The 11,313-nt window shown below is 41.3% G+C and overlaps 1 non-coding gene across 1 annotated transcript; it reads right to left on the reverse strand.

Annotated features, from left to right (window-relative positions):
• Positions 1-3,688: 3,688 nt before the first annotated feature.
• On the reverse strand, positions 3,689-3,795 carry LOC129528159 (U6 spliceosomal RNA). The gene has a single exon (XR_008673388.2). It is a non-coding gene; the product is annotated as a U6 spliceosomal RNA (small nuclear RNA).
• Positions 3,796-11,313: the final 7,518 nt, after the last annotated feature.

Genomic DNA, 11,313 nt, shown 5'->3' on the forward strand with positions numbered 1-11,313 from the left:
TCATTTCTTTCTGTGGATTCATTTTCTGGTACCATTTTCTTTCAACCTGAAAGTCTTCCTTTAGTATTTCTCATGGGACAGTTCTGCTAGCTACAGATTCTGTTTTTGTTCATCTTTCTTTTGAGCAGAATCTCGCTCTGTCACCCAGGCTGGAGTGCAGTGGCACGATCTTGGCTCACTGCAACCTCCACCTCCGGAGTTGAAGTGATTCTTGTGCCTCAGTCTGCAGAGTAGCTGGGACTATAGGTGACTGCCACCACGCCCAGCTAATTTTTGTATTTTTTGTAGAGATGGGGTTTCACCATGTTGGCCAGGCTGATCTCAAACTCCTGAGCTGAAGTGACCCATCCGCCTCGGCCTCCCAAAATGCTGGGATAACAGGCGTGAGCTGCTGTGCCCGGCCTGTTTTTGTATATCTTTGAATGAATTTATTTTAGCTTCTTTATATATATATATTTTTTTTATTATACTTTAAGTTATAGGGTACATGTGCACAACATGCAGGTTTGTTACATATGTATACATGTGCCATGTTGGTGTGCTGCACCCATTAACTCGTCATTTAACATTAGGTATACCTCCCAATGCTATCCCTCCCCCCCCACTCCACAACAGGCCCCAGTGTGTGATGTTCCCCTTCCTGTGTCCATGTGTTCTCATTGTTCAATTCCCACCTATGAGTGAGAACATGCGGTGTTTGGTTTTTTGTCCTTGCAATAGTTTGCTGAGAATGATGGTTTCCAGCTTCATCCATATCCCTACAAAGGACATGAACTCATCATTTTTTATGGCTGCATAGTATTCCATGGTGTACATGTGCCACATTTTCTTCATCCAGTCTATCATTGTTGGACATTTGGGTTGGTTCTAAGTCTTTGCTATTATGAATAGTGCCATAATAAACATATGTGTGCATGTGTCTTTATAGCAGCATGATTTATAGTCCTTTGGGTATATACCCAGTAATGGGATGGCTGGGTCAAATGGTTTTTCTAGTTTTAGATCCCTGAGGAATTGCCACACCAACTTCCACAATGGTTGAACTAGTTTACATTCCCACCAACAGTGTAGAAGTGTTCCTATTTCTCCACATCCTCTCCAGCACCTGTTGTTTCCTGACTTTTTAATGATCGCCATTCTAACTGGTGTGAGATGGTGTCTCATTGTGGTTTTGATTTGCATTTCTCTGATGGCCAGTGATGATGAGCATTTTTTCATGTGTCTGTTGGCTGCATAAATGTCTTCTTTTCAGAAGTGTCTGTTCATATCCTTTGCTGACTTGTTGATGGGGTTTTTTTTTCTTGTAAATTTGTTTGAGTTCTTTGTAGATTCTGGATATTAGCACTTTGTCAGATGGGTAGATTGTAAAAATTTTATCCCATTCTGTAGGTTGCCTGTTCACTCTGATGGTAGTTTCTTTTGCTGTGCAGAAGCTCTTTAGTTTAATTAGATCCTATTTGTCAATTGTGGCTTTTGTTGCCATTGCTTTTGGTGTTTTAGGCATGTAGTCCTTGCCTATGCCTATGTCCTGAATGGTACTGCCTAGGTTTTCTACTAGGGTTTTTATGGTTTTAGGTCTAACATTTAAGTCTTTAATCCATCTTGAATTAATTTTTGTATAAGGTGTAAGGAAGGGATCCAGTTTCAGCTTTCTACATAAGGCTAGCCAGTTTTCCCAGCACTATTTGTTGAATAGGGAATCCTTTTCCCATTTCTTGTTTTTGTCAGGTTTTGTCAAAGATCAGATAGTTGTAGATGTGTGGTATTATTTCTGAGGGCTCTGTTCTGTTCCATTGGTTTATATCTCTGTTTTGGTACCGGTACCATGCTGTTTTGGTTACTGTAGCCTTGTAGTGTAGTTTGAAGTCAGGTAGTGGGATGCATCCAGCTTTGTTCTTCTGGCTTAGGATTGACTTGGCAATGCAGTCTCTTTTTTGGTTCCATATAAAATTTAAAGTAGTTTTTTCCAAGTCTGTGAAGAAAATCATTGGTAGCTTGGTGGGGATGGCATTGAATCTATAAACTACCTTGGGCAGTATGGCCATTTTCATAATGTTGATTCTTCCTATCCATGAACATGGAATGTTCTTCCATTTGTTTGTATCCTCTTTTATTTCATTGAGCAGTGGTTTGTAGTTCTTCTTGAAGAGGCCTTTCACATCCCTTGTAAGTTGGATTCCTAGGTATTTTATTTTCTTTGAAGCAATTGTGAATGGGAGTTCACTCATGATTTGGCTCTCTGTTTGTCTGTTACTGGTGTATAAGAATGCTTGTGATTTTTGCACATTGATTTTGTATCCTGAGACTTTGCTGAAGTTGCTTATCAGCTTAAGGAGATTTTGGGTTGAGACGATGGGGTTTTCTAGATATACAATCATGTCATCTGCAAACAGGGACAATTTGACTTCCTCTTTTCCTAATTGAATACCTTTTATTTCTTTCTCCTGCCTGATTGCCCTGGCCAGAACTATGTTGACTAGGAGTGGTGAGAGAGGGCATCCCTGTCTTGTGCCAGTTTTCAAAGGGAATGCTTCCAGTTTTTACCCATTCAGTATGATATTGGCTGTGGGTTTGTCATAGATAGCTCTTATTATTTTGAGATACGTCCCATCAATACCTAATTTATTGAGCGTTTTTAGCATGAAGTGCTGTTGAATTTTGTCAAAGGCCTTTTCTGCATTTATTGAGATAATCATGTGGTTTTTGTCTTTGGTTCTGTTTATATGCTGGATTTTGCTGGACATATTGGTTGACACTGTTTTCTTTGAGTCTTTTGAATATGTTGTTCTACTGCCTTTTGGCCTTTATTGATTCTGATGGAAACTCAGCTGTTAAATATGTTGTTGTTCTTCTGTACATGGGAGTTATTTTTCTCTTACTGCATTCAAGATTTTTAAATTGTCTTTGGCTTTTAGCAATTTAACTATGATGTGCAAATCTCTTTGTGTTTTTCTTACCTAGGTTTGTGGCGCTTCTTGAACCTGCTGATTAATGTTTTTCAGCATAGTTGGGAGGTTTTCAGGGCATTATTTCTTCAAAAAAATTTTTTTAACCTTTTTTCTGCTCTCCTCCCCTTCAGGACTCTTATTATATGTATGTTTGTGTGCTTGATGTTGTCCCAGAGGTCTCTGAGGCTCTGATCATTTTTCTCCAGCCTTTTTTTTCTGTGTTCTTCAGAAAGGATAATTTTTCTTTCTTTCTTTCTTTTTTTTGAGGTAGAGTTTTGCTCTTGTCGCCCACAATGCAGTGGCACTATCTTGGCTCACTGCAACCTCTGCCTCTTGTGTTCAAGTGATTCTCCTGCCTCATCCTCCCAAGTAGCTGGGATTACAGGCACCCGCCATCATGCCCGACTAATTTTTGTATTTTTAGTAGAGGTGGGGTTTCATCATTGTTGGCCAGGCTGGTCTCGAACTCCTGACCTCAGGTGATCCACCTGCCTCGGCCTCCCAAAGTGCAGGGATTACAGGTGTGAACCACCTCGCCTGGCTGCAGAAAGGATAATTTCTACTCATCTATCTATGTCTATAGATGTGAGATGATAGAAGGAAATAATCAGTAAGTTCAGACTCTTGCTGTTCTTATATGACATTTGGGTAGATTTCATGAATAGACCCTTTTTAGTTTATTATTTGCTTTTGGTTGATTTCCAGTCCTAAAACGCTTGTTTAAACAATTTTATACTTTTTTAAAAATGAAATGCTTCATGAATTTGCGTGTCATCCTTGTGCAGGGGCCATGTTAATCTTCTCTGTATCATTCCAATTTTAGTTCACGTGCTGCTGAAGTGAGCAAAACAACTTTATACTTTTATATTTGTTTTGGCGGGGAGAGGATTTGTCCACCTTTTTAGGCTGCTCTAACTTGAAGTATCATCTCTGGTATGTTTATAGTTTTTTTTAATGTTTACATTTTGGAGTTTTAATTTTGTTCATTCAGTAGCTTGAGATAGGGATCTAACTTTGTTTTTCTTCCAAATGAATAGATAATTTACCAAACAACTTCTGGCTGACTGACTGCATCCCCAGCTTCAGTCTGTTTGTGTATATAATTTTTGGTTGAGACTAATGTTTGAGCATGTGTGTGTATGTTGGTGCAGCTGTGGAAGAAAATGAATGGCACGTAGGTCCTCAAAATAAAATGAATCACCTCGAAATGTTAAGATAAAATGGAAGCATCTGTATGCAATGGGTGAGATTAATCTGTGGAAGACATCTCAGAGATGACCAGTGTTTAGACTGTTATTTGTGATGCTGTTGTGTCTGACTTTGAGCCATTCATGACTCTACATACTTGTTTTTTTTACATCCTGTCTACATCTTTTCCTGCATCTAATCTTAGTCCAACATTTTGATTTTAGCTTTTCTGCTATTTTTGTACACTTGGCAACAACGTGGGACCCTTATTTAAAAGAGCAAGTGGCCTTATAAAAGAGACCCCAGATAGATTCCTCACCCCTTTTACCATGTGAAAACACAGAAAAAGACAGCCATCTATGATCCAGGAAGCAGACCCTCACCAGACTCCAAATCTGCCAGTGTCTTGACTTTGCACTTCCAGCCTCTAGGGCCATGAGTAATTAATTTCTGCCCATGGCATTTTGTTATAGCAGCTTGAACAGACTACAGCAACGACTTATGCATAAGGAAAATTAACTTTTGGCAAGTTATTTTTATGGCAATGACCTCTCACTCAAGGATATTCAGCAGGTAATTGCAGAAGGAGATAGGAACTCACCTCTGTCTGCAACAGTTCTGAAAAAAAATCTCTTAAACACCACAATTCAACAGGTGGATGTGTCCTGAAAGAGAAATGGGCTTCATTTTAGGTGGGTAAGTCAATCTCCATAGTAATTAGAGACAAAGTACATAAAGCACATCATGTGACATAGGACTCAATAAATGGTAGTTATCAGCATCATCATCGTTATAATCATTATATGATAGTTGTTTTGTGATACAGCTAAAATTAAACAAAATTTAAGGATACCGGCCACCCCTAAATGAAATGTTAGGGCGAAATTCCAGGCTCTGACAAGCCAAGGCCCAGATAGAACCATAATGCAAGGTCCCCTTACATGGCACTACTATGCTGAGAGCTCGGCCCTGCCTGGAAGTGTCACCTACCTTATCAGTTGCACCATCACTCTAGTTAGCTACCTCATGCTGGGGAGTGTTTCTATGGTGTACAATAGGCCCGCTGAGAGAAAGAGTCTTTGATGCTATTTATTTGGGCTGAGATAGGTCTATGGCTGCCTACATGGGCAGCATTTCAGGGGTAGCACACAGGCTTTGAGATCTGGATGCAGCCCTACTCATGTCCTAGCTGCGTGAGCTTCGCAAGTTGCTTTATCCCTCCAAGACCCAGGTCTTGTATCTATAAAACAAGGTTGATGATACTTTGCAGGGTTTTTGTGAAAATTGGAGATAATATGTAGGAAGTATTCAGTACACCCTAAGTGCTATATAATGGTATTATTTAAACACTTAAACAGCATCCATTAGTGACCCCTATCTTGGAGGTTTTACTTGAGGCTTAAAAGAAAAAAATATGTAAAGTACCTAGTACATAATAGACCCTTAATAATTGGTAGACTATTATGTAAATTTCAAGGAATACAGTTATCGAATGGACTTCTTTAAGTGTAATTCTCAATTTGTAGTTAAGAGGCTTGGGTCTTGGATCTAGAGCTACTTAGCTGTGTACTCTGGGTCTCAGTTTCCTCACTCGAAAATGACATATTTGCACAAATGAGAAGCCAAGATGTCTCTTTTTATAAATTGAAAAGGAAACTTTTTTACAATTAGCAAGGAAGGAGCTTTGGAATACTAGGGAACATTCTAGAAGCCTGGCTTAACACTACTAAGTTAGGGTCATTAAATTTTCAAAATGAATGAATTCATTAGGAATAAGAGAGGAAGAAAAATATGCATAGCCGAGTTAATTCATTCAGATATATTAGCTGTGCACCTGAGTCTTGGAGAAATGTCTTGCTCCTCTGAGCTCCTCCAAACGGGATTTTTGATGGAGTCTTACATGTTTTGCTTTCTTCTCACATCAAAACATTCCACGTACTTTGAGTTTAGATTCATCCCTTCCTCCTGGTATTAAGGAAGCAGTGAATACATCACCATCAACCTTCTTTCTATCAATATGAGAGACCTACCTGCTGTTTTTTTATTTTTATAAGAAGAACACCTTTTTGCAGCCAAAAGATTCAGCTTACCTTGAAAGAAACTTTCCTCTTAATTAAAAAGCTATTAACGACATGCTCTTTGAGTTAAATATTGGTGTTTGTAGGGGGAGGGGTGCGGGGAGAGGTTGGTGAATGAGAAAGTTCTGCTTTGGGGATTCTGATACAAAAACTATTAAGGGATTACATAGTTGCCTTAGCCCTGCATACATTCTTCATGATTCATTTATTTGTTCTCGTACGCTCAGTGCCTGGCACATAGTACAGGTATCTGCTAAAATGTTTGTCGAATTAGTAAATGAATAAGAGAAATGTCTTTTCATAGTCTCCAGGAAGGAAAATAGCATAAATAATCTTGAATGTGTTTCTGGTGGATTCTGTTTGAATAGAATTTAACTGGGCAGGGTACGTGGATTTTGGGAAACTGGGTTTAGGAGCAGTCAGGGAAGGGGAGATGCTAGCTTAGTACCTGCTGGGACCTCTTCCTTCAGACAGAAAAAGGGATGGCATAGTGTGAGGAGGTTAACAACCCACTGCTGTGGGCTTAGCATTCAGTCTCCAGCCCAAATAAGGCCTGTTGGCCTCCTCCAACCATAGTTGGGAAATGGGTATGCATGTGTGGGGAGGATAGGTAGGAATGGCTGAGCCTTGCCTGAGTTATTGGAAAGAAGCAAAGGTTGCAAAAACAAAAATAAAAACAAAAATGTTGAAACTAAAAATGTGTTTATATGTGGTATGAAGCAAGTGAATGACCCTTACACTTGCATTTGGTACTTGATGCCACTCTTTAAGGATGATGACTTTTCATACTGAAGATGCCCCTTCCTTTCTAGAGGACCAAGAACTTCGCTTTATTCCTGGCAGTGTGCATTGCTCATGGCAGCATGAAAAAAACTGAGTCCTGAGTATGAAGTAGAAAAAAGAATAGACTAGAAGTCATGGATCACTCGGTAAGCTGTGGGGCTTCTGGCAAATTAACCTCTCTGGGGCTCTATTAGAACGTCTGCAAAGTGAGGCGTTTGGACTAGCTGATCTTTTTTATTCAGCAACATAAACTGGGCTGGGTGCTAGGCAGTAGGAGCTTGAGTTGAGTCACACACAGTCCTGGTTCACATTCTGGCTGATAAGAGCTGGAAGAGGAGTTAATTAAAAATACCAGCAGACACAGAGGAGGGGATAATTCATTCTGTTTGCTAGGGCTTGGGAGCTGATATTTGAAAGGTAGGAATTCTCCAGAAATGTATTAATTTTGTCATCATTCATTCATTTATTCAACAAATGTTGACACTATGGCAACTGTATACAAGGATGCCTACTTTCTATAAAGAATAGGGAAATAGTTATGAAGAAAGCAGACAAAATCTACTTTCAGTTTAATCTAAGCTGAAGCTGCTAGGGGAGGTTGGGAAAAGGTACTATTAGTTTTAGCTTTGAATGAATATTTAATATTGTTTCATTTCACTCTCCCAGTATACCCACAAAGAAGGCAGTATTCTCACTTTACAGTGAGAAACCTGAGGCCTAGAGGAGTGAAATCATTCACTGAGCTCATACTAATAAGTCATAAGGACTCAAGCCCAACCCTGCCAGTGTTCAGAGCGCCAGCATTTACCCGTATTGCAATTTTATGGCAGAAGTGGCTTCCTAGGCCACTGGGTGAGTGAACACTTGTTTCACCTTCCCAACACTCCTTCTTTGAGGAACAGTGCACCTGTTTTCTTCTGGAGAGCTAAGCCCTCCCACTCTCAATTCAGTCCTATAAAGAGGAGCTCTCATCCCTCCTACAGGTGTCAGAGGCAAGGTCATGATGTGAGCTTAATGTATCAGACCACATGTCCTTCTAGGCACACTAATTGGCCCAACCAGTGATGGGCACAGGACCAAGCTGTACCAATTGGTATCAATGCCTGGACTTTTGCTGGAAATATTGAAAAAGGGTCTTGTTTTTTCCCTGGGATTGTTAAACTGTAGACTGTAAGCCTAGAGTAGCTGATGTTCTCCAGAAGGGGTGAGGGAGCCTGCCTGAAAATGAAGCTTAATAGAGAAGTCTATTAGTTCATTCTCACATTGCTATAAATAAATACCTAAGACTGGATAATTTATAAGAAAAGAGGTTTAATTGGCTCATGGTTCTTCAGGCTGCACAATCATGGGGGAAGGTGAAAGGAGAGCAGGCTTCTCTCATAGTTGGAGCAGGAGGAAGAGAGATAGAGAGTGGGGAGGGAGGTTTTGTTGTAGGACTTTTCCCTTAGTTCACCTAAGAGCTGGGTTCTTGTCACATGGCCATGAGAGATCAGGCTTGCAGACACTTTGAAGGGTGAGAATAAATGGAAATTATTGGGCAAAAGGGAAAAAAACCCCAACAGGGACCTTCTACAAAGCCAGAACCCTGCTAGTGTGCTTCCCACCTCGCAGACTGAATCCCACGTTCCGCCCAGGAAGAGGAGAGGCCAGGCTCCTTCCGGCTGCAAACAGCACCAGCTTCCCGAGGCTCCACCCCAGTGTGCACCCCTCCCAGTGCGCAGGCCATTTGGAGTTTCTCTGGGGACCCCTTTACACTTGGCTGTCTCGGTTTCATTCACTTTTAAATGGCCAGATCTCTCGAGAACTTGCTCACTATTTTGAGGACAGCACCAAGGGGACTGTGCCGAACAATTCATGAGAAATTTGCCCCCATGATTTAAATCACTTCCCACCAGGCCCTACTGCTAACATTGGAGATTATAATTCAAAATGAGATTTGGGCAGTGACACACATCCAAATCACATCAAGAGGAAAGCAGAATCAGAGCAACAATTTCCAGAAAACATTGTTGGAGGCCTTGGATCTAATTTTGCCTGAAACAGGCACTTATTCCTGTGCTTTCAGTTCTATGAGCTAATACATTGTTCTTTTTCCTGTTAATGTAGTCTGGGTTATTATTACTTGCAATCTAAGCATCTGGAAGAATAAAGCCTCCAAGAGAGTGCAGAGAATGTTTATTTCTCTTTCTCCCTAGTGTGTTCTTCACAGTACCTGCAAAAGTCTCTTCCAACTTCACTTAAACTTTTCTTCTTGGAGGTAAAGACGACATGGTTTTTTGCTCTGCTGTGTCTCAGAACTCTGTCCCCAGGGTCATATTTCTATATATGAGGTGATACCAGGCTTCGCATGCTCAAGTATGGATTGGGCAGCCCTCCTTACTGAGTGTTAACCAACATCTCTCCCTCTGTCCTCTCCAGCGCCTCTCTATCCAGTTCTGGCTCCTTTTCTCACCATGCTGTGACCCCAGACAAGCTCTGTCTAACACTGAGGATGTCATGCTCAGAGTCTATATGACTGCTCTACAGTGGCAGCATGAATGAAGGCTGAGGATGACGAGAGGGGACAGCTTCTTCCCTGATCCTAGTTTCCAGTAATGTTTTTTCCAGACTCAGAGTCCCAGAATCTCCCCTCTGGACAGCCTGCCAGATGTAGGCTAATCTTTATAAGCTGACATTCAAAGGAGCCCTTACTATCTTTTTATTAGGAATGAGAGAGGTTGTTGGGTGCTGCATTTGACTTTACCTGGCCTCACCATCTGTCTCACTGCTGACATCTGGCACCCAGTCTGACTGTTCCATTTTTTTCATTTAGAGCTCCATCCTCCAGGGTCATCAGAGCCCATTTATTCAAGGGAATGGGGTGACTCTTCTGCTTCCTGTTCATGATTCCTGACTGCTCCCAGACAAACTAGCATATGAATTGCTAGGTATACCATTGCCGTATGCTAACAGGAGATATCCTCTTTCCCATAACCAGAGCATAATAATAGGTGTTTTCACTTCATTGGGTCTTTAAGTTTTGCCCAAGAAATGATCCACTTGGGTTTGAGCAGTACCTTCTTTAAACTTATGGTCTATGGAGTCCCAATCAGATAATTATCTGAGGTGCAAGGAGTCCTGCCTGTATTGACTAGCACAGCTTATGCAGGGTCTCCACCTTGACCTTGGATGGTTCGGCATCCTCCTCCTCACCATCAGAAGGGATCTTCCTCTTCAAGCCAAGTCTGGGGTTGAATATTGCAGCAAGTGTTTTATTGTGGGACACCCACAATCATGTGTTGGAGGCTCTTAAGTGTACAGCTCTCAGTAACAGAACCACCAGCCTCAATATTTAAGCAGAGACTTTTAATCTACCGTCTGGAAAGTGTTGGGCATCTGAACTGCACATCCTGGAGACCTGAGGCATTCGGCCCCCAACAACAAAGCACTGTTCAACTTGAGGACATGAATGAGTTAAACATGGGTCTCTATGACATTCTCTCCAACAACCATCTCTTACCACCTTGATCCCTGCCTGTGTGGTCATTGAACCAGGGATGAATTTTTCTCTTCTTGCTGTTGTATTCTCTGAGACCAGTCTCAGCTTTTATTAAGAAAGAGCTTTGCAGGCTAGGCGCAGTGGCTCACACCTGTAATCCCAGCACTTTGGGAGGCCAAGCCGGGAGGATCACGAGGTAAGGAGATCGAGACCATCCTTGCTAACAAAGTGAAACCCCGTCTCTACTAAAAACACAAAAAATTAGCCAGGCAGGGTGGCGTGTGCTGTAGTCCCAGCTGAGGCAGGAAAATCGCTTGAACCCAGGAGTTGGAGGTTACAGTGAGCCAAGATCGCACCACTGCACTCCAGTCTGGGCGACAGAGCAAGACTCTGTCTCAAAAAAACAAAAACAAAAACAAAAAAAAATCAGAGTTTTGTAAAACGCCATTGAAAACAAACCAATTCCAATGCCTGCATGAGGACATGAGTCTGAGCTCTAGGGGGCTCCCTGGCAGAATTCGGTCTTGACAAACACCTCCAAAATAAATTCACTCTAGAAGTCTGACATCACTTTGTAAGAATGAAGCCATCATTTTCAGAAATACTGTCTAGAGAGTAGCTTGCAGATGAAACTCCACAATGCCAGGGAGGGAAGTCTGAATGGAAGATCAGATTAAAAGAGAGTCAGTGGGTCCTAGAAAGAAGGTGTAGATAGAAGGTGTAGAAAGAAGGTGTAGACAGTGGTGTAGATATTTCCATGTTTATACTGATAGCGGTGTAGATATTTCCATGTTTATACCGATAGCGGTGTAGATATTTCCATGTTTACACAGATAAC

The sequence above is a fragment of the Gorilla gorilla genome, chromosome 14, assembly GCF_029281585.2.
Source record: "Gorilla gorilla gorilla isolate KB3781 chromosome 14, NHGRI_mGorGor1-v2.1_pri, whole genome shotgun sequence".
NCBI classification, from domain to species: domain Eukaryota; kingdom Metazoa; phylum Chordata; class Mammalia; order Primates; family Hominidae; genus Gorilla; species Gorilla gorilla.